The sequence below is a fragment of the Ornithorhynchus anatinus genome, chromosome 14, assembly GCF_004115215.2.
Source record: "Ornithorhynchus anatinus isolate Pmale09 chromosome 14, mOrnAna1.pri.v4, whole genome shotgun sequence".
In the NCBI taxonomy this organism is placed as follows: Eukaryota; Metazoa; Chordata; class Mammalia; order Monotremata; family Ornithorhynchidae; genus Ornithorhynchus; species Ornithorhynchus anatinus.
The window spans coordinates 30,709,228-30,733,942 of NC_041741.1; positions in this window are offsets into that span (position 1 = coordinate 30,709,228).

Below are 24,715 nucleotides of genomic sequence, written 5' to 3' on the forward strand. Positions count from 1 at the left end.
GCACACAAACACACACTCCCCACAACCACCTCCTCTTCATGGAGAAGAACATCAGTGACGGGAGCAGGGAAGGAGAAACGTTTCCTTCCTTGCCCCTGTGAATTGAGGCTGTTGTCACAGCATCTGGAGCTAAAAGCTGGCGTTGTCACTCTTGTCGCCTCACAGCCTTGATCCTTCTGGCTTTACCCTGTGGCAGCCAGAAGGATGTTTTCAGGCAGCAAACGGCTTACAGCCTTAGTCGTTCCAGCCACTGCCGATAAACTTCTTTCTGAGTTCAACGAAGGTGGGAACTCTGGGGAGTTACGTAGGTGTTACAGTAGGGACGGTGGCCAATATAACTACATTTTTTTCCTACCCCCTTCTGCCCCCTTGCTGCTCTATTTCTCGCTCTACTCTCCCGAGATCTTGCCTGTTGCTCTCCCTGCCATTTAGTAAGCAGGAAGCATAAGTGATGCCAAGGAATTCTAGGACAAAAGATTGAGACATGATCTGTGGCCCACCGGGGGCTCACAGCTAAGGAAGGGAGGACAGCCTTACAGGCATATTAATCTGAAAACCAACAATTCAATGAGAAGATTAAAGCGGCATGGCCTATTGGAAAGAACACGGGTCTGGGAGTCAGAGGACTGGGTTCTAATCCTGGCTCTGCCACTGGTCTGCTGGGTGAGCTTGGGCAAGTGTCTTAAATTCTCTGTGCCTCAGTTACCTAATCTCCCCTGATTAGACTGTCTCCCCCAATAAGACTGGAAGCCCGTCAATGGGAAGGGATTGTCTCTATCTGTTGCCGAATTGTACATTCCAAGTGCTTAGTACAGTGCTCTGCACATAGTAAGTGCTCAATAAATGCTATTGAATGAATGAATAATCTGTAAAATGGGGATTGAAACTGTGAACCCCTTGTACGACATAGGTTGGGTCCAACCTGGTTGACTTGTGTCCACCCCCAGTGCTTAGTACAGTGCCTGCCACATAATAAGCACCTAACAAATACCATAAAAAAACCATTAAAAAACAAAAAACAAAACAAACAATAAACAATGGCAGGTTTCAAAAAAGTCCTCAGTCCAGAATAGCTATTTTTTTTTGGCGGGGGGAGGGATAATTAATCAGGGAAAATAATCATAATAATAATAATATTGGTATCCTCAGTTCAGAATAGCTAATTTTTTTGGCGGGGGGGATAATTAATCAGGGAAAATAATAATAATAGTAATGTTGGTATTTGTTAAGCGCTTACTATGTGCAGAGCACTGTTCTAAGCACTGGGGTAGCTACAGGGTAATCAGGTTGTCCCACATGAGGCACACAGTTAATCCCCATTTTACAAATGAGGTAACTGAGGCACAGAGAAGTGAAGTGACTTGTCCACAGTCACACAGCTGATGTGGCAGAACTGTGATTCGAACCCATGACCTCTGACTCCCAAGCCGGGGCTCTTTCCACTGAGCCACGCTGCTTCTCGAAAATCACAGAAATGCTTTTAAATGAATAAATTTGCATGCCTATTTAATTTTTTTTTCAATTTTCATTAGTTTGTTGGGTTCCTTGAGCAAATGGTGATCCAGTCAGTCAGTCAAATGTATTTATTGAGCACTTACTGTGTGCAGAACACTGTACTAAGACCATGGGAGAGTACAATAGAACAATAAACTGACACATTCCCTGCCCACAATGAGCTTACAGTCTAGAGGAGGAGACAGATATTAATATAATGTGGCAGGTTTCCTTGTTAGGCCAGAACAGGTGGTTTGGGAGTGAGCTAGATCCTAGAGCAGCAATGTCACATATAGGAGAGAACTCTTTGAATTCTTCTGAATTAACTGGCCTGTGGGGAACAAAATATCAAGTCTTCCCCTGAACGAGCATGATGAACAGAGATTTAGTTCATCATTGCTTGGAACCAGAACTCTTTGGGTTCCTCACTGTTCCAGTTGGGGCCATCCTAGGTTTCAACTGACACAACAATCCCAGTGTTCAAGAAGTGGTAAGCGCTGGTCCCCTTCAGTCTCTGGTTGGAAAAGGGCTGGGAGCCCTCAGTGGCATGAAAGAGGCGGGCACTGAAATCTGTGAGACACCTGCTGCTGCCTGAAGCTGATGCACGAACACAGTGGCTGCTTTCTGCTCCTGTAAGGGAATAGACGGAGCACTGCCGTGATGGAGAGCAAAGTGTTAGTCAGCCAGTTCATTGTAGTTACTGAGCATTACTGTACTAAGTGCTTGGGAGAGGACAATATAACAGTATAACAGTCACAGGGGAGGTCTGACAGGGAGGGGTGTGAGGAATCTCAGTTCAGGACCCGAACCATTCCAGTCTGTGTATTTCACCCACAGTGTGGAACTGGAGAGGTGGTGATCTTATAACCTCTCGTGCTTTTGAGATTGATTAACTCCCAAAGTAAAGGTGAAGGATGTAATCGATCTCAATTGTCATGTAATAGATACAAAGTCTAAAGTGATAAAGATTTTTCCTTAAAGCAAAGAGTTGCATAAAGAAGGTGTTTTGTGGAAATGTGGGTAGGGAATGTGTCTACCGGCCCTTTTTAATTGTATTCTCCTGAGCATTTAGTTCAGCACCCTGCACCTATTAAGTGTTCAATAAATGTGATTGATTGAAATGTGCTTATAGTCTGAGGGACACACTCAGATTTTGAAATAAACTGGATAAATGAACTTGGAGTGGTAGGGAAGGACCTCGAAGGAATAAGTGAGGTAGAAAACCTGGATTTCTCAGCCGAGTGAAGAATATTGGAGTGGCTACATTGACCACATTCATGAACCAACACTAAATGAATAGCTGGAAATTGAACCAGATTAAAGATTTGGTAGGTACTGGGGCAGAGAAATCAATCAGTAGTGTTTGTCTGTGTGCACAGCACTAAATGCTTGGGAGAGTAGAGTGTAAAAAAGTTGGAAGACATGTTCATTCATTCAATAGTATTTATTGAGCGCTTACTATGTGCAGAGCACTGTCCTAGGCACTTGGAATGTACAATTCGGCAACAGATAGAGACAATCCCTGCCCACTGATGGGCTTACAGTCTAATAGGGGGAGACAGATGGACAAAAACAAGACAACTTAATCACGATAAATAGAATCAAGGGGATGTACACCTCATTAATAAAATAAATATGGTAATAAAAATATATACATACATATATGTTCCCTGCCCACAAGGAACTTACAGTTTAGAGGGGAAGAATGACATAAAAATGAACTACAAAAATGTATATAAATGCTGTGGGCTGAGGGTGGGGCGAATTAAGGGTGCAAATCTAAGTGCGAGGGAATGAGAGAAAAGAAAATGAGGGCTAGTTGGGGAAGGTCTCTCGGAGGAGATGTGATTTTAATGAGACTTTGAAAGTGGGGAAAATGATCATCTACTGCACATAAAAGTTGAAGGAGTTTCAGGCCAGAGCAGTAATGTAGGTTAAGGGGTCAGCAGTAAGATAGACATGATGGAGGTACAGCGAGTAGATTAGCATTAGCTCAGGGGTCGTGTAATGGACATTCTAAGGTGAAGTGGACAGTCCCCTTTCCACTGCAAAATACATAATGCCCTATCTGCGGGCACAGAGACCCACCCTCAAAACTTAAAGAGCTATTGTAGCTCTTCCACAGCTCTGGAGATAAGAGAAGGGATTTTTTTAGAGAGGGCCACAGGAGCGTCAGATGGCTGGCAAAAGCCCTCCAGGTACAGTTCTCTCAGAATAAAAAGCCAGTGGAGCAAAGAGATATGTTCAAATGACGCTCTTTTAGAATGGATAAAGGAGAGGCTGAAGACAGGGAGACCAACAATAATAATAATAATAATGTTGGTATTTGTTAAGCGCTTACTATGTGCCGAGCACTGTTATAAGCGCTGGGAGAGATACAGGGTAATCAGGTCGTCGCACGTGAGGCTCACAGTTAATCCCCATTTTACAGATGAGGTAACTGAGGCACAGAGAAGTTAAGTGACTTGCCCACAGTCACACAGCCGACAAGTGGCAGAGCCGGGAGTCGAACCCATGACCTCTGACTCCGAAGCCCAGGCTCTTTCCACTATGCCACAAGGCGGTCAATGTAATAGTCTAGATATGATAAAACTAAACTCGGAGCAGGGTGATAGCCATTTGGTTGTACGGGAAGGGCAGGATATGGGAAATATTATGTAGGAAGATCCAATAGGATTTGGCAGTAAATTGTATAGAATAATCCATTGTCGTGGGATAAGTGAATCAGCAAAGCGATTCATAATCCTAGAGAAATCACACATTACAACTGGGGATAGATAGTTGATGATAATTGCAGTCCATATTAAGTGCTTACTGTACTAAGCACTCGGGCAGATACAAAAATAATCAGGTCACACATGGGAATGATTGTCTCAGTAGGAGGAAGATCAAATACTAAACTCCATTTTGCAGATGAGGGAACTGAAAGACAGAGAAGTTAAGTCATTTGCCCAAGTTCATTTAGCAGTACATGGCAGAGCAGAGACTAGAACCCAGGTCCTCTGACTCCCAGGCTCCCATTTTTTCCACTAGGTCACTTGCTTCCCAGTTCATGAAACAGCTAGATGGATATTAACTAGTCCTGGGCTTTGGCACTAGAGCTATTAAGCTGAATGCTTTCTGTATCACTATTACCATCTTCCTCGCCCCATCCACCCAAAGGTCATTTAATTGATAGAGGAAGAGGTGTCAGGGGGTGGCACGATGGCAGATGGCATCTCCCTTGACAATAGAAGTGTCTATCCTCAGCTCAGGAGGCTTGAGGGCATGGGGAAGGAGAGGGAGATTTAAAAAGCAGAAGTTCTACTATTTCTGACTGCTGGACCTTATTTCAGCAGCTGACAATAATCTTACATTTACCAGGCCAACAGTATTCCTGAAATTCCTAAATAAAATGGCACGGCTCCATAATAGTTCTGTAAGATCTGACAATAACTCTTAGGACAATCACACTTAGTCTTAGAACAATCATCACACTTCCCTACCTTCAGAGCCCTACTGAAGACTCACCTCCTCCAGGAGGCCTTCCCAGACTAAGCCCCCTTTTTCCTCTGCTCCCCTTCCCCTGCTCATCACCCCACCTCGCTCCCTTTGCTCTATCCCCCTTCCCCCCACCACAGCACTTTTGTACATATTTATAATTCTATTTATTTATATAAATGATGTGTATATATCTATAATTCCATTTATTTTTATTGGTGTTATTGATGCCTCTTTACTTGTTTTGATGCCTGTCTCCCCCTTCTAGACTGTGAGCCCATTGTGGGCAGAGATTATCTCTATTTGTTGCTGAAGTACTTTCCAAGAGTTTAGTACCGTGTTCTGCACACAGTAAATGCTCAATAAATACGACTGACTGACTAAACTTCTGTAAATTCCTCAAGGGCCTGATTGATGTAGAGAATTGCTATGCAGCTACCTGCACAAGGTGCCCGTCAGTCACTCAGTCATATTTACTGAGTGCTTCCTATGTGCAGAGCACTGTGCTAAGGGCTTGGAAGAGTACCTTGTAACAATAAACATGCACATTTCCTGCCCACGATGAGTTTACAGTGCTGAAGCTCCCATGCCTTCCAAAAGCTGCTCTCGAGCTTGGCCGATGGAAGATGCTTTCTTCCCAGTTCACTCCCTATCCCGCATCAGAATGTCTTCTCCTCTCTATAGCTCTGGCCTACTGCAAGAGACAATCCCATTTGGTGATTAGCGGCTGAGCAGTCCATGTGGGTGTGGAGGAAAGGAGAGGACAACGGAAAGGTGAGGAGTCAGGGAGTGAATGGGTAGATTAATTAGTAGGAACAGAAGGTGATACTAAGAGAAGCAGCATGGCTCAGGGGAAAGAGCCCAAGCTAGGGAGTCAGCGATCATGGGTTCAAATCCCGGCTCTGCTGCTTGTCAGCTATGTGACTGTGGGCAAGTCACTTAACTTCTCTATGCCTCGGTTACCTCATCTGCAAAATGGGGATGAAGACTGTGAGCCCCATGTGGGACAACCTGATCACCTTGTATCCCCCCCAGCGCTTAGAACAGTGCTTTGCACATAGCGCTTAACAAATTCCAACATTATTATTATTATCATTGTCTTTGATCCAGGAAAAAATAGAGCCCACCGGTTAGCTGTTCTGTTCCAGTCAGAAGCACTTAGTACAGTACTAAACACCTAGTACAGTGCTCTGCACACAGTAAGTGCTCAGTAAATATAATAATAATGTTGGTATTTGTTAAGCACTTACTATGTGCAGAGCACAGTTCTAAGCGCTGGGGTAGAGACAGGGTAATCAGATTGTCCCACGTGAGGCTCACATTCTTCATCCCCATTTTACAGTTGAGGTAACTGAGGCACAGAGAAGTTAAGCGACTTGCCCACAGTCACACAGCTGACAAGTGACAGAGGCAGGATTCGAACCCATGACCTCTGCCTCCCAAGCCCATGCTCTTTTCACTGAGCCACGCTGCTTCCCTATGATTGAATGAATGAGAGACTAGGGTTCCCAGCAACCCGATGCTGTTCACGGTTCAGCTCACCGTCCCTGCCATTAACACCTACTCTCTTGGCATGATAGTAATAATAATCATGGCATTGGTTAAGCACTTACTGTGTACCAAGCACTGTTCTAAGCACTGGGGTAGATACAAGGTAATCAGGTTGGACCCAGTCCTGTTCTATATGGGGCTCACAGTCTTAATCCCTATTTTACAGATGAGGTGATTGAGGCCTAGAGAAGTTAAGTGACTTGCCCACGGTCACACAGCAGACATGTGGCAGAGCTGGGAGTAGAACTCAGGTCCTTCTGACTCCCAGGCCCGGGCTCTATCCATTAGGTCATGCTGCTTCCCGTAGTCATCTCCAGCACCTGCTGTCCCAGGGAGTACCTCCAAATTCCTCACTCAGGGGAATACTCAGAATGATTCAGGAAGTTGGAGAGAATCCCTGGGTAGGCAGAGCAGACCTCAACTCCCCCTCTGGAAAAAGCTAATTGGTATTAAGGGGGCAAAGAGTTACGTTAATGGTTTTCTACCAAACCGACCAAGATATTCCCTTGCAGCACTCCAGCCCTGGGGACATGTCCTGTCTTGTTTGGAATTGTCTAGGGAGTGAATTATTTAGAGACCCACGTTTGGGGCCACTTGGTTTGGGGAGTGGAGGTAGGCCGACCATGTTCTTAGAGGAATCTGGATGTCTACAGAGACCAGGTAAGCATCCCCACCCTCGATCTCAATTGAATACGTCAGGAGAGGAAATCCTGGAGATTCTGGGGCAGATTATTTTTTCCCTCTGACGCTTCCCGGTGATATTTTCTGTTGTGTGACATTAATCATTCGATGGCATTTACTGAATGCTTTCTATGTGCAAAGCACTGTGATGAAAGCATGCACCATGTGGGGGGCTTACAAAGCTGATTAGATCTGAGTCCCATCCAAATTAACCCCTAATGAAAGCCTAGAGTTACCATTACTTGAGCTTATCATCAGTGGTTTTCATTGAGTGCATATTATGTGCAAAACACTGTACTAAGCACTTGGGAGAGTTCAGCTTCATTTTAACAAAGTGTCAAACCCCAAAGCTGGTTTAAAGATGGTTTGTTGTTTTGAGGCAAAAGAAAAAATGGTGCTATAGACTCTGAAGTATTCAGAGAAGATTGAGAAGCAGTGTGGCTCAGGGAAAGAGCACGGGCTTGGGAGTCAGAGGTCGTGGGTTTTAATCCCGGATCCACCGCTTATAAGCTGTGTGACTTTGGGCAAGTCACTTAACTTCTCTGTGCCTCAGTTACCTCATATGGAAAATGGGGATTAAGACTGTGAGCCCACGTGGAACAACCTAATTACCTTGTCTCTACCCAGAGCTTAGAACAGTGCTTGGCAAATAGTAAGCACTTAACAAATACCAAAATTATTATCATTATTATTCAGGGAAGAAGGATGGTAATTTTCTGCACATAATTCCCCAGTTTCCTCTGTTCTACCCTCACCACCTATGTGGTGTCTTTGTGCAGAGTTCTTTGGTCCCTAGGAGTTGTGGAACAGCTTGTCTTTGTCTTCTGATGAATGTAACATAAATAGCACTATGCTTTTGTGTGTGAAAAATACAACGTATAGCTAATGCTTAAACTGGGGCAGCTGACCAGAAGACAGCCAGAGGAGCTGTTGGCAGAGCCTGGGAACCATGTTGGATTTTCCCAGTAGCTGAGTATAGTGAAAACAAGTTAGGGTTAGGGCAGGTAGGGATAGCTGATGGAAAGTTATAGGATGGGGAAAATCAGTGAGATTGAAAGAGGTAAGGCATTGAACAGACGTTGAGGAATAGCGACAATCACTGTGGGAGAGAATGTGATGGCAGGGAAAGAACGGATTTAGGGAGTGTACACATGTACCAGGAGAGGTGGTGATGAGGTTAGTAGTGACTGAAGCTAGCTCATCGGAAAGTGGGAACTCAGGTGATGGGAGTAAGAATCAATCAGTGGTATTTACTGAGTGCAGAGCACTATATTAACTGCTTGGGAGAGTAGTGTGGACCACTGAGAAGATGATAAAATGGGGAGAGTTGTGGAAAGAGACATCAGGGGAGGGGTTGAGGAAAAGAAAATGGAAAGTGGAGACATACTATTAGTAAGCAAAATTGGAACTGTGGGAAACTGGGTTCCATCAAGTAACCTGAAGAGGCTTTTTCCAACAGTTTGTTGGTGAGCACATTTCGACTCCTTTCCCCTCCAGGGTGTGAGCTTTGAGGAGGGAACATATCTATCTACTCTGTTTTACTGTACTCTCCCATGTTCTTACATAGTGCTCTGTACACAGTAAGTACTCAATAAATACCATTGATAGATATTGTTTTGATTACTGATTGAACGACTGGTGGTTGACATTATATATTATTGTTTACAAGTAATTTGCTTTTTTTAATTAAGCTGATTTCTTCACACATTGTTATAGAAGGCAGCACTGGTGAAAAATCTTTACATATAGAGGTTATATACAGATATTGCTCTTTGAGGATGTTACTACTCTGGTCTGAATTCTCTTTTCCTGGTGCTACATCCCTTTCTATTTCCCTGATTGAATGTTGCATTAAAACCTTTACTCAAGACAAGCCTTCCATAACTGCTTTGTCTCTGACAGACCAGAATGTTCTTCACTACTGCTTCACAATAATCAGTATATAGGCTTCCTTGGCTTAGGTTAGATTTTGTTGTATTTTTGCTCAAAGCACTGTTTGTGGTTCTCCAATATCAGAAGACCCTGAAGCAGCTCTTGATTGAATCAAGAAAACCAGTCTTCATTTTTGTATTTAATGCTTCAGATTAAGGAAGGCTGCAATGTTGTGTTGTTATATCCCAAATCATTTTAGTAACAGTTTGAGAAAGTGTCTTTCCTTCAGCTTTATTATTCAGTCTAGGTGTCTTTAACATATGGTATCATTTTATAATATTTCCATATAGAGATTATGCTGATATAACTATTCCAAGTGGCTTATGAGAAATTATGAATTGTTTCTCAAATTTGGAGGGATGGTGGTTGAATGATTCTTGTCTTTTCCTTCTTTCTGATCTCATTATCTTATGAAGGTACTGAAATCAATAAAACATATTAAAACTAGTATTTGCCACATGAAAAGAAAATTGTGATCAGCATAGCTGGGAATGTCCTAAAATATTTGGTTGTTGAATGAATAAAACAGCTTTGGATGTATCAGGCACTACTAAAACTACACAAGTACAGACAAGCTAAATTGATCTCTGTTTTTGTCATAGTGAGTGTGCAATTAAATTCTGATTTTATAGTAAGCATAGCAGTTGCTCTCTTCCATGTGGTAGATTATTATATGAAAATAGCGTAACTTATTTTTTAATTACTTATCATTTATTTACATATTAAACAAGCCTTATGCTAGCATTGTCTGAGATTTATAGAGTTAAAGTCAATAAATATAATTTGGAATAAGGAAGCTATAAACTCCTTAATGTCTGCCTTTTTTAGTGATAGGAATCTCAACAGGCTTAATGTTCAGTCATTTCATGGAGGTGCTTATTTAGATCATTAGATACCACTATATTATATAGCAGGGCAGTTATTTTTCCCCTTTCATCGTGACAGTTCTTCTGAACTTTACATTTCTGATTAAGTTAAAGCCTTTCCTCTACTGTCATTTAAAGAAAGTCTGATGACTTAATGGATAAAAGTCCCCGTCTTGTCAAAGCAGTAATCACTTGTGAATAATAGTACACACTTCAAAATCCAAATGCAAAACTCTGTACAGTTCAGTTACTTGTCATTGAAGTCCAAAACTAGTCTAGCAGAGAACATGCACATTTGACCTCTCCACCTTTGAGCATATTTACTCTCTTCACGAAAGAAATGGACCGAAATGAAAGCTTGCTACTACTATGGGAATAACAGCGGTTATTCTTTATTTTTAAAGATACTTTTAATTAAACTTTCCAACCTCTTAACATATACCAAAAATAATCTGTTTTAGAGATAAGAGAGTACAGAAATCCCAGCTGACATGGGTTTTGTAGGTCTGTTTGCCTGAAAGCATTCTAGCCTCCTTCATATGCCTGCTTCTGTAGTGCAGTTCTAATTAGAGTTTAGGTGCTGACCCTGTGTAAAGCACAAAATTCAGCCAGAAGGAAGGGGGCTGGAAGAAATTGCCTCTGAGGTGTTAGAAATCTAAAGAAGAAATTGAATGGCAGAGATAAAGGGTTGCTTTAAGCAGAGAGAAAAGGTAGTTCTGGGAAACACAGGAAGGGCAGCCACTAAGGGGGAAAATACCCACGGAGCCAAACTTTCCAGTTAAGGAAAGGTAAAATCAGGAAGATCACAAATATGGAGATACATGTGCTGAACTCTATATTGATGGAAAGTCAAATGGTCCATTCTCCTGCCCAGTTTCAGCCTAGATAATGTATAACCCACCCAGAACACTTCTCCCCTCACCACCCCACCCAAGGGAAGACCTCTTGGAGGAGAGGTGCTTGTAATAAGACTTTGAAGGTGGGGAGAGGATATAAAGAGGGTGGGAGTTCCAGGCCAGAGGCAGGACATGGGCGAGGGAGTCCGTGGTAGGGTAATCTTTGCAGTGGCCACTGACTGAATGTACCTCTATACCTGACTGACAGGTCACAGGGAGATGGGGCAAGAAAGTGACAATGACTCTGTGAAAATCATTACCAATACTGAAAAAAACCAACTCAAGCACAGATCCTGGATAATGGAGTTTTTTCCATCAGGAAGGACAGATAAGTCTCAGTCCTGAAACGGTGTGACCAAGAATCTGCACAGAGAAATTGATTACAGTGCTAATGACAATGAGGATATTTGAGGGTTTACTACGTGCTAACCACTGGAGTAGATATAAAACAACTAGATAAGGCACAGGGAATCACTCTCGGGGGCTGGGGGGAAGAGTGGATGTTCAAACCCCATTTTACAGATGAAGAAACTGAGAAGTTAAGTGACTTTTCCAAGATCACACAAGACCATACTCCTTCCACCCTGTTAGTGACTTGAAAAACACTACTCACACTTCTCCCTGCCAGGCATGTGTTCTTTCTCTAGAAAGACAGAGACAGAGAAGAGAGTAGGGAAGCATGAATCCATAGTATTCATTATTTACTTGTGTTCAAAGCAATGCACTAAGTATTTGGGAGAGTACAATATAACAGAGTTGGTAGGAGCTTACAGTGTGGAGGGGGAAAATGGTATTAAAATTAATTATGGATATCAGTCTATCAAGGGTATTCATCTGTTTTGTGCAAAGCACTGTACTAAGCATTTGGGAGAGTACAATGTATGTAAGTGATGTGGGACTGGGGGTGGGGAGAATTAAGAGTGCAAATCCTATTGCAAGGGTGACATGGGTGGGACTAGGGGACAAAATGATCTGGGAGAGAATTTCCCTGTCTACAAGGAACCTATATTCTAAGGGTACAGGCATGAAGACCGAGGAGAAGGAGTACAAGCTCACGATGTGGAAAGGGTGAGCCAGAAAAGGAATAGAACCCTGGCCTGAGGGAAGCAGCTGGGGCTAGCTTTACCTCAGAAAAAAAGTCTGAGTCCATAGTTTCTTAGTTTCTAAATTAATAAAGTTCACTTTCTAATGGGTCCCTTGAACTGGCTGCATAGAAAAATATACTGCTATCTCAGGGCATGGAATTGATATCATAGGGGAGTTGTATTTCACCCCTAATTTCTTCATTCAAAGATTATATCTAATTTAAGTAATTACACTTTCTCTACTTTGAAAAATCACACACGTTTTGGAAGAAAAATCTGTCATTTTTCTTGACCCTATATAGACTGTGCATATGGCCTGATATTACAAATTTTCTATATTGTCATTTCAACATTAAAAGTTTTGTTTCTTTGTTTTAGAATAGTGCACTTACAGTTAGTTTTAAATGATCAGAATTGTAAAAATTCAAAATAAGAGGTTACTGAAGTTATAAAGTGGGAAAAGAATGTGCTGGAACTAGCAGCTGCCACCTTAGCCCTTGCCAACTATGTATATAACCATTGTCCCTACATTTGTGACCATATTTTTGAGTTAATTTTCACCTTTTCAACAATAAAAATAGCAGAATATCCCTCTACAAGATATGCATTGCTTTCTGACAGGAAGCTGAGATTTAAAAGGAACCATATTGACTTTTCCCAAGAGGAAAAAATAAATTATTCAAAACTTAGATGCAGACTCCACACATTCTAATGAAAAATGGAAAAATCTTGCTCAGAACCCTATTGAACTTCAATAGTTATGATGTCAGCACTTTCCTTATAATTATAAAATTTAGAAATAGATGACACTGCTATCCAAATTCCTTAAGATGAATCTTGACATGAAAGGTCCTATTTTGGCATCAAAATTTTTCCCCAGGGAAAAATCAATTTGGCAACTTTAAAGTTATGTGTCCAATAAGTAAATTCACCTTGTAGAATTGAATATACTTGAATCTTTCTAATTCAACAATGAATTTGCTTGGAGTTAGATGACAAAGGAGGCTGTCCTCTGGAAAATTATCCATATACATATATAGAAAGTTAAGCCAGTGCCCTATGCCCCTTTTTTTTCATTTTTCTGATGCTTATTCATTTTATATTAACTCTTGGTCCCATTTTGTTATTTCCTATGTCCCTCCTAGTATCTACAATTTGTTCATCTCTACTTTTAAAAATTATTGTCTTATACTTTTTTATTTTAATTTATCTGGTTCATTTACTTGCTTTTATTCCTTCCAAATCTCAGACTTCTGGGATTGCAAATAACCTATGCAGAAAACAACCTAAACTGAAGACATGACTGTGAGAAGGTTAAGCAGTCTACATTTTAAGTTCACTCTCTTCACTTTATATTGTTCTCTAGCCATATTTCTCTAACTAATTTTGATTTTTTTTCCCCTGTTATCTCTCCTTTTGCCCCCATTTCCTCTCACACTCTTGTTATAATAATGTAGAGTCTGATTTCTCCCTCCAATAAATAGTGGGGGAACAGGCTACCTGAGAATCACTAAGGGTTGCTTAGAAGAGAATAAAAACTAGCCCTTATCTGTATCATAGTATTGAACAGTTACAACTCTTTCATATCCGAAATTGTTTTTAAAACCAATGAATAGATTAGTCTCAAACACTGGCCATGTGATGAGTTAACACCCCCATGCTTTCGCTGATTCTCCCAAAGATGGCCAGTCAAGATTTCCCTTATTAAGAATCAGCATTTTCTATAATTGTCATATCCACATACACCTCAGGAGATGGAACAGAATGCTGCTATGATAATTATGTTAGAGAGAAGTATTTTTGAAAGAAAGTTATTTTCACATGATAATATACCCACTTCCCAACTTTTTCTCTATCTCACATCAGTTGTACACCTAATTGGAAATACATTTAATCTCATCATCACCTGACATGACTTTTTCTACCTTTTCAGCTCTGAATTTCCACTCTCAGACTGTATCCTCCTAACCTGCCACCTCACTACGTCTTACCTCTTCCCCAAGATATTGTGAAACCTATGGAGACCTACACTACTTCGATGCTAAATTCCCTGCTTCAGTGTCAACCTTTCTACTTAATTCTTTCTGTTGATTTTTGCCCCGGCAAAGCCCAGCTCTGGATCAACCCACAGTCTTCTTCCTCACTTAGGCTGCTGAGAATTGATAGTAGAAATCAGCATTCCTCCCCAAGTTCACTCCACTTCAGTTTACCTTTCTGCTGAGCAGCACTACCTTTCTTCCTTCGTTGACTCCCATACCTATGATTTACCCGATCTCATCCCTCAGTTTTTTAGTGGTGTTTGTTAAGCACTTACTGTGTGCCAGGCATTGTACTTAACTCGGTGGTAGATAAAAGTTAATCAGTGTGCAAACAGTCCATGCCCTACCTGGGGTTCACAGTTTTAATCTCCATTTTACAGATGAGGTAACTGAGGCACAAAGAAGTTAGATGACTTGCCCATGGACATATAGCAGGCAACTGGCAGAATCAAGATTAGAATCTAGGTCCTTCTGACTCCTAAGCCTGTGCTTTCTACATTAGGCCATGCTGGACCTTTGGGGCCATCCCTCTCTGTGGTATTTGGGTGCAGAGCACTGTGCAGGGCAGAGTAAACGAATCTTACAATCGAGGGGAGACAGACATTAAAATAAATTACAGCTAGGGGAAGCAACAGGTTATCAGGATATAATAATAATAATAATAATATTGATATTTGTTAAGCACTTACTATGTGCTGGGTAGATATAAGGTAATCAGGTTGTCCTATGTAGGACTCAGTCTTCATCCCCATTTTACAGATGAAGGAACTGAGGCACAGAGAAGTTAAGTGACTTACCCAAGGTCACACAGCTGACAAACAAATGAGTCTTGGGGTTGGGGTGAGTACCTAAGTGTTTAAGGGGTGTGAAATATGTGGGTGACATGGTAGGGTGGGGAGATGAGAGATGTGTCAAGGAAGGCTTCCTAGGGGCACAGATTACGATTGTTGTAGGTTTTAAATATGGAGTAAAATGACTATTACCTTATTTCACTGGCAAAATATACATTTTCTCAAGGTCTCATACTTCTACATCCATTTTTTTTCTCCACAACAGCCTCTCAAGAGATCTTGCAGCTCTTCACAAAATCTAATCTCTTTGTGTCCTAGACCCCATCACCTCTTAGAAGCTCTTACTCCTACCATCACATCTCCCATTACCCATCACATCTCCTATTACTCCTCCAAACTCTTCAATAATCTTTTACTTCCTCATCAAGCATAAATCCCAAGTACTGACTTCAAGGTTCTCGCCTACTTTCTCTTTGACCAATATTTTAAATACAGAGAGATTGCCTTTACTTGTTAACTTTGACAACAGAGTCTTTGGGATAGGGACATTTCAAGGGGAGGAAGGAGAATGATTCCTTTGGAATCTCCTTTTTAAGCAAAATGCAGGTATGACCCTGTTCCATCAGGGAAAAAAAGTAACAGCAACACTCACAGTTAAAGCACTGTTGTTTTTTTTAAAATACATATCGTTGATGCCCAGAATTCCAAAGATATCTAAATGAGTGACACTAACCTAGTAACTAAACATTTTAGGATTGACAATAAAATACTCAAAGAATTCTAAAATATTTTTCAATGGTTCAAAAGCTGCTCATTTTATTGATACATTTTTAAAAACCTGTTTTTAATTTAATGCAATCTATTAAATTTTATATTCACTGGGTCACCTTGAAATGCATTCACAAATAACCCATTCATCTGATTTTTACATTCAAATTTTTTAAAAAACTGATTATAATCACTAAAACAAAAAGTGGCAAGCTTAAAATTTACTTGCGTTTTTCTAATACCGTGGAGTATCCTTTGATTATTGTGATGCACTGTTAACTTGATCTAATGTAATTAAAAGGTTTGTATTCTGGCCTCAAAGAGTGCACCTTAGTGGAATTTGAAATCAAAGGGAATTTAGAAATTCTAACTCTAGTAATCTTTCAAACTCTAAATATGCTTGTAAAGCAGTTTGCGTACTTGATTGTTTTCATATGCCATCATTAAAGCACTACACAAGTGTTCAATTATTAATGCACATATTTTCATTTTGTTTTCTTGAATATATCAATAGTGACTGTTTTATAGAGACAAAGCTTCCCAGTGATAGGTCTAGGGGCCCCAGGATTAGGAAGGGCAGGGGGGAAGGAAAAAGGGTGACAGAGATGACGGGCCTGACACAAAGGGAAATAGAAACACCAAGACAGAAAGAAAGAGATAAAGGCAGTGAACACCCATCGGTGAGACTGTCTCTGTGTTTGTCTCTGCCTCCCTAGCTATAGCTCTGGCTCTCTCTCTCTCTTTCTCTCTCATTCTTATATTCACAAAACTCAAGCAAGTGATGTCATCTTCTTGGGAAATTGGCCTGAGAGAGTCTTTGCTCATGTTTGGGAGCCTTGATTTAAAGCTGCTGACTCTGCATTACGAATGCTGAGCTAGTCGACTCGTGTAAGGTAGTCTACTCGCATATGGTTCCAGGCACTTCCCAAATTCTTGGAGAGCATATTTAGGAAACTACCATGGTACCCCCAGAATAGGGCAACCAGCCCTGAAGGCAAAAACACTGGGAGAAGGTAAGAACGTTGTTTAACTTTCTCCCTCTTCTTCCTATTATCTGCTGCCATGACCAGCTATCCTGTGCTGCTTCCTGCTGCCACAGACGTGTTCACTCCCACCTTCTCAGTAGAACTTTGGAAGGTTGTCACCAGCCATTTTTTCAGGTGGTGAATCAGAGGCCTAAAATTCAGGACCGTTCTGTCCCTCAAAGGGGAGTATATAGGGTCTTTGTTTAAAATGGTGTGAATAATACCACTGTAAAGATGGAAAAAGAGTTGGATAACACCTTTAAGGTATTTCCACAAATTTACATGGTTATTGACCGGCGAAACCGATGTGGAAATAGATCACGTCTTTTTAACTGGTCCAGAATCTGTTCAAGTAATTAAGTTTCTACTCCACCTGCCTTTTTTAATAGCTTCATAATTTCTAGCAGAGAAAAGATCCTAATCCTATTGGTAGAATAAGAATCATAGAAGACACAAAACAGATTTTTAAATTCAAATCCGTGGCTTTTCCACCAGATTCTGACAAGGATGTCACATATCAAATCATGAATGAAGTATTTGTCTCCGATGAGCAAAATGCTAAAGCAGTCCACCTTTGTCTTTATCAGACCTGGGCTTCTATATCATGCATGAGCTTTATTTATTGCCTACTTACTAATCAACACCCCATTAGTAATGTTTGAAATGAAATTCATTATTCACAATTAGTTCATCAGATATTTGATGATACAATTACACCTGCAAAACTAACCAAAATTAATATCTTCTAAATTTTGCCAAAATGCTTTTGAGAATGCTATATTCTGAAGGCAGCTTTGATCATCTAATGCCCAATTAGCTGATGAATGATAAATATGTGAAACATCTGTTCTATGCTGAATATTTTCCTATTCCATATTTCAAAGTCATCTGCTCTTTCATCTTTTCCCATTATTGAGGCTACAAGTAATGGAAAATCAGAAACATCAGATAGTAAAAGCAAAGGCTTTTAGGGCATTTGAATGACACCTGATTATCGGCTTTGTGACTTACATTTTGACAATTAGGGACAAAGAAAATGTAGTTATCAGCAGCTAGCATATTGCCAGATGTTTATTAGCTGAATCTTATGAAAATTCTCAGAATAAAATACATTTCAAAAAAGGAAGTCATTCCATCTTAACTACTTTGTATTCATATTGCCTCATTTTAAAGTTCAAAGACATTTTAATCTCTTTATAGTTACATAGTTAATTCTCAGACTATACCCAGGTAGACAGGTGGATGTGTTTTAAGTATACATTTGAAGACCTTGTCTCACAGGAAGGTTGAATAACTACAAATAAATATTAGGTGAAAGTGGAAAACCCCTTTGTTGGGTAGGGATTTAGTTCAAAATGAAAGGTTCACTGAAGAAGGTTTGCATTCGGACATATTAGTCAAAGGCATAACTCCCACTTTGCCTTCCCTTTTCCTTTGTCTTTTCACTATTTTCCTTTAGCCTTGTTTTTCGCTAACGAAGGATTCTTGTGAGAAAATTGTTGGATGTGAGAATGAATGTAAGGTTAAGAACTATTAATTGAATTATAAAATGATGGATAGCACTGCAGGTTTGATGGTTTATTAATGTCAACCAGGGATTGTCACTGTTTGTTCTATTGTTCTTTCCCAAGTGCTTAGTACAGTGCTCTGCACACAGTAAGCACTTAATACATATGATTGAATGAATGAATGAATCCCTGAGCCTTTCCCTTTTTTGTCTGTGTAGGATTAGCCTCCTTGACCTTCATACAGATCTAACATGAAGTCTGAAAACTAGAAAACCTATCGGTACTGAGATATTATGCAATGGGAACAATTTGGATCCATCAGCGGTATTTAAGCTCTTACTCTGTCCAGAACACTGTACTAAGTGGATGGGAGGGTACCCTCCAACAGATTTGGCAGACATGTTCCCTGCCCACAACGAGCTCATAGTCTAAAGGAGGGCAAGAATAGAGAAACATTTGAAATTCTTATTCCAAATAAATATAAATTCACCAGGGTTTTTTGTTTGTTTTTTGTAAATGGAGGTATTTGTTTTGGCCCTCTTTTGGGTTGTTTTTATACTTATTTGCCAAATGGCAAGCAAAGATCTCAAATGTTTCTATTCCTGTCATTTGGCAAATAGAAAGGTGTAAGGACAACAGACCAAAAATGAGTTTAGAAATGAATTTCTCTGTATTTTAAAACAAAATACAACTGGCTAACATATTCAGTTTGGAAGGCAGTCATTAATTTAAATGCTCTTTAGCAGGTTCAAAATAACAAATGAATCAAAATACCCACTACTGGCATAAATTTGCCTGAAACAACATTTTCAGTAAGCCTCATATTAGAATTGTCTTCCCAAAGCCAATACCTAGAATTATTTATATAAATACGATACCATGGGTAATGTTCATCTAAATAAATATGAATAAAATGAATACAAATTAAACTGCACGTGCCTACTCACCATTACATATTCTGTGTTGTTGAGTAAATCCAAAAATGATTACACTCTTTTATCCTCTACTACAAATTAATTTTGCATTATCATTTTTGATCATATTTTCCTTAATAGGTTTGCCTCGATAAAAAGCTTTAGTATGGATTTATGGCTGATAAATACATTTCAGGTCAATTCCTCTCTATCATGAATGATCTTTGTTTACCTGCTATTTGAAGTCAGCACACAAATCATTTTTTCTTGATCATGGGTTTGTGTGTGGCAGGGAAGAAGAGGGAGAGGAGGAAATTCCTGAGGACTGACTCAGTTGACCAAACTGAAACATTTTAAGTAGTTGGGGCTACGCTTCCACATCCTTAGTCAACCAATCAGCATCTTGTGTGGATGAATTTTTATGTAGAACCTATGCTGTTTTGAAATAATATAATAATTGTGGTATTTGTTTAACTCTATATACCAAACAGTAAGGTAGATATATAATACAATCTGATCAGACACAGTCGCTATTCAACAAAAGGGCTCAAAATCAGATGGGGAGGAAGAACCGATACTTTATCCTCATTTTACAGATAAGAACTCATCTGTCTTGGTTAAGGGACTTTCCTAAGGTCACACAGCAGGCAGGTAGTGGAACTCAAATTTTCCTGATTCCCACTCTAATGTCCTTTCCAACAGATTCCCTTTCTTAGTTTTGGGTAGATCGACATATGTACAGATTTGGATAGATCTGCGGGTGTACAGAATTAATGAGCAAGTTAACAGTTGTTGTGCAAGACTATTCCTTTCGAACAATTTTATTTGGTGGCCTAGTTGCTTAATGAACTCATGGTTTGGAAAGGTAATGCATAAACAAATTTAAATCATTAATATTTGAGTCGCTGTGAGATAATCCCTAAATTGGCATTCACAGGATATGATGTCTGATATGTAAATCTGCAACTGGTTAGCCAACTGTTTTAAATGAAAAAAACAAAACGATTTTTATTTAGTCAGGCAAACCGAAAACATCGTTCCTCTAAGGTCAGAATTTTTCTAAGTATTAACTCTGATTAAATACTGTATTTTCATTCTTTTAGAACATACATTACAGGGGTATTTAAAATATAGGTTCATACAATTTGTATTATGAGAATTCAACAGGGTAAGATGGAATTAGGTCCATCCTGGACCTTTAGATTTTATATTCAATGTTTCTTAGTTAACTAAGCTTTTTAATGCCATTGGGAAGAGAAATTAAAATTCTGAAAGTGAGATTCCTCAAAGTATATAAAAGGAGAAATGACTGATTCTAATAGATTTCCATTCCAATTTTAATGACCCGTCAATAATTCACCAAGTTCCTCTTTTTGGAGATATTAACATTAGGTTAAAATATTAGAAATAACTCTTTTTTGTATCTATCCCAGTGTTTAATAATAATAATTATAGTGCTTACTATGTGCCAAGCACTTTTCTAAGTGCCGGGTAAAATACAATTTAACCAGGTTGAACACAATCCCAGTCCCACATTGGTCTCACACTCTTAATCCCCATTTTTCACAGATGAGGTAACTGAGGTACAGAGAAGTTAAGTGACTTGCCCAAGGTCACAAAGCAGACAAGTGGTGGAGCCAGGATAGAACCCATGACCCTCTGACTCCCAGGTCTGTGCTCTATCCTCTACAAATGCAAAAAAGACCACAACAATAAATGTTTGAAAGCAAACTAACAAAAATCAAAGTACAAAATAAAGTCATTAATCATCTGGGGAATCTGGATGAATTTTAATCTTCAAAAAGGCAAAGTAAAACTTGATTTTTATTTTTTTTGGACACCATTTCCCGCTTCCTGTCCTGATGTTTAATCAGGCGTATTTCTATCTCTGGCTTTCGTTGGAAACAGATGTGGCTCAGCATGCGGCAGTCCTGCTCTGGATACTAGCCACCTGTCTATCCTGTGGTGGCTCCAGCCTCCTCTTTTCCTGCCATCCCCACCCCCGGAGCACCACCACCACTCCTACTGAGGAGCAGCATGACGTAGGGGCTAGAGCCCGGGCCGGGGAGGCCGCAAATTCATGGTTTCTAATCCCGGTTCTGCCATTTGTCTGCTGGGTGTCCTTAGGTGAGGTACTTCACTTCTCCGTGCCTAGGTTACCTGGAAAATGGGGATTGAGACTGTGAGCCCCAAATGGGACAGGAACTGTGTCTCACCCGACTTGCTGGTATCCACCCTAGCACTTCGTACAGTGCCTGAAACATAGTAAGCACTTAACAAATCTCATAATTATTATTATTATTACTGCCACCTCAGACTGTGTCTGTGGCTCCAACACATTGCTCTCAGGAAAGAACCTACCATTATTTTGCAGGATGGAGCCTCAGAGCAGGGCACTTCCTTTTCATTCATTCAATAATATTTATTGAGTGCTTACTATGTGCAGAGCCCTGTACTAAGCGCTTGGTACTAAGCTTCCTTTTTTCTCCCTCCTCCCTCCCCCCACTGCCCTTTCCTCCTTCCCTTCTTTCCTCCTCTCCACTCCCAGCATCGTGGAGGGCTTAGTGGCCTAGTGGATAGAGCACGGGCCTGGGAGTCAGAAGGTCATGGGTTCTAATGATGGCTCTGCCACTCGTCCGCTGTGTGACCTTGGGCAAGTTACTTCTCTGTGCCTCAGTTAACTCATCTGTAGAATGGGGATTGAGACTGGGAATCCTATGTGGGACAGGGCCTGTGTCCAACCCGATCAACTTGTACTAACAGTGCTTAGTACAGTGCCAGGCACATAGTAAATGCTTAAAAAATACCATAAAAAAAAGCTCTGGCTTAGAAGATATATTCTGTTTGATGCAGGAGCAGCAAGTAGCTTAGAGAGACTGAATGGGTGCTGTATAGGGGCAGATAGAACTTTAATTATTTTCCTTGGGCCAGTCCTGCAATTACATCCTGTGTGGTGACAGTTCCCACTTGTTTCATTCAATTGTATTTATTTTGTGCTTACTGTGTGCAGAGCACTGTACTGAACACTTGGGAGAGTACACTATGACAATAAACACACACACTCCTTGCCCACAGATAGCTCACAGTCTTGTAGATCCTGCCTCAGTCTTGGCAGACAGGATGGACCATCTGTTGTTGCAGGCTTGGAGGCTAGTGCTGTCCATTACACTACCCTCCTCTTCCTGATCTTGGAAAGAAGGCCGGACCAGAAAAGGTTCAAAGCTAGCCGTGCTTGGGATACAGCATGATGTGGTGATGTCATCAAGGAGCACAAGGCACAGCATGGCTTAATACTTGCCCCCAAAATGTTCCCCAGTCCTGCTTAAAACTATTCTCACGCATCAGGAGCAAAGAACTGACGGTTGCTAATTCTCTCGTACCCTGTGAGGGACTTACTACAGTAATCTGCACACAGAAGTTGCCGAATGATACATTTGATGACTTTAGTGCCTGTTTGGCATGAAATGAAATAATGAATACCCAAATCCAAGTACGCCCTCAAGTTCTGGGATCAGAGCTGTCATTACAGGTATTGTGTAACGTGTTTTCCCCAGAACATCGACTCTTTCTCTAAACTCATTTGAGAATATTGTTTCCTGTTTCTGTTATCCTTTCATTCATTCATCCAATTGTTCAATTGTATTTACTTAGTGCTTACTGTGTACAGAGCACTGTATTAAGCGTTTGGGATAGTATAATACAAAGATAAACAGACACATTACCTGCTCGCAACGAACAGTTACACAGGGGGAAAACAGACACCAATACAAATACCAACTTGTCAATTCATTCATTCATTCATTCTTTCAATAGTATTTATTGAGCACTTACTATGTGCAGACCACTGCACTAAGCGCTTGGAATGTCCAATTCTGCAACAGATAGAGACAATCCTTGCACACTGACAGGCTTACAGTCTAATCAGGGGAGACAGACAAAAACAGTAGCAATAATAGCAATCGCAATTCACTAGTTTACTGCCTCTCCAGATCATTTATGAAAAGATTAAAGAAATCCATTCTAGCATTCACTGATTATGGTCCTCACTATTTATGTTTCTATATTCAGAAATGCAGTCATTGATCCTTACCCTCTATTTCCCATGGCTTAGCCAGACTTTTGTCCATCATAGAAGTTTCCCTCCAGCCCCAAGGTCACTCAGTTTAAAATAAAAATATTTTCAGTGTGAAATCTTACCAAAGCCCTTTTGAGTAAATATATTTTCAGGGATTTACTCAATCCATTTGATTATTGGTCTTTTAAAAATCCTTTAGTGGGTTGATAAGGCAATATTTCCCCATTTAGAAATCATATTTGATTTTTCCAACAGGGTCACTGCACTGACAACTTTCATTTTCAATTCTACCAATTTTCTGTGGGAAAGATGAGGCTCTTGATCTGTAATTCCCAGCAAAAACTCTTACCAGGATGTTCCAAAATTTATCCACTGAATTCCTTCACAGCTTGAGAACATTTACCAAAGGATCTTAGTGATTTGGTTTTATATCCTTTATTAGCTGGATCTAAAACAATTTGCTCTAGAGGAGTGACCTCGATTTGATCCAATCGTTCTTACACCCTCAAAAGATGATTTAGGTATGACAACCTTCTTTAGATTTTTTTCCATAGTAAACAGACCCTTCATTAAATACTTTTACTGTCTGTCATTCCTAAGTGATTCTTTTATCCCAAGATCAGTCCTATTGATTTCCTAGTCAGCTTTTAGCATTAATATATTTTTTTAATGTGTTTCAATTTGGCATTCCTAGCAAGATGTTCTTCGAATTCCTACTCTCTTTTCATCAGTATTTATTGTTTGTCTATTTTGGCCAATGTTCTATACTAGGTTCTTGGAAGCATACATTAAGGGAAGACATAGTTCCCACCCTCAGTAAGCTTACAAATTAATGGAGAAAGCTGGTTGATACAAATGGCCAACTGTTAACACACATTGGAAATAGCAAAACATAAAAACAATGGATATAACCCCCACTATATAACCTTAGACAACGCATCTAACTTCTTTGTACCTTAGTCCTATCATCTATAAAATAGGGGCATAGTACATGTTCTCCTTCCATGTTGAAAGGTGAAGGGTCTTGACTGTATTCCATCTCCCTCGGTACATAGTATAGTGGTTGACCTGTAGCAAGTGTTAAAATACCATAATTATTATTTTTAAGTAAGCAAAGCATTATGAACTTGAATAAACAATTGTACTGAATGCTAAAAGTTGATGGAATGACATGATTCATTCATTCATTCAATAGTATTTATTGAGCGCTTACTATGTGCAGAGCACTGTACTAAGTGCTTGGGATGAACAAGTTGGCAACAGATAGAGACAGTCCCTGCCGTTTGACGGGCTTACGGTCTAATCGGGAGAGATGGACAGACAAGAACAATGGCAATAAATAGAGTCAAGGGGAAGAACATCTCGTAAAAACAATGGCAACTAAATAGAATCAAGGCGATGTACAATTCATTAACAAAATAAATAGGGCAATGGAAATATATGCAGTTGAGCGGACGCGTACAGTGCTGTGGGGAAGGGAAGGGAGAGGTGGAGGAGCAGAGGGAAAAGGGGAAAAAGAGGGTTTAACTGCGGAGAGGTAAAGCGGGGGTGGCAGAGGGAGTAGAGAGAGAAGAGGAGCTCAGTCTGGGAACACCTCTTGGAGGAGGTGA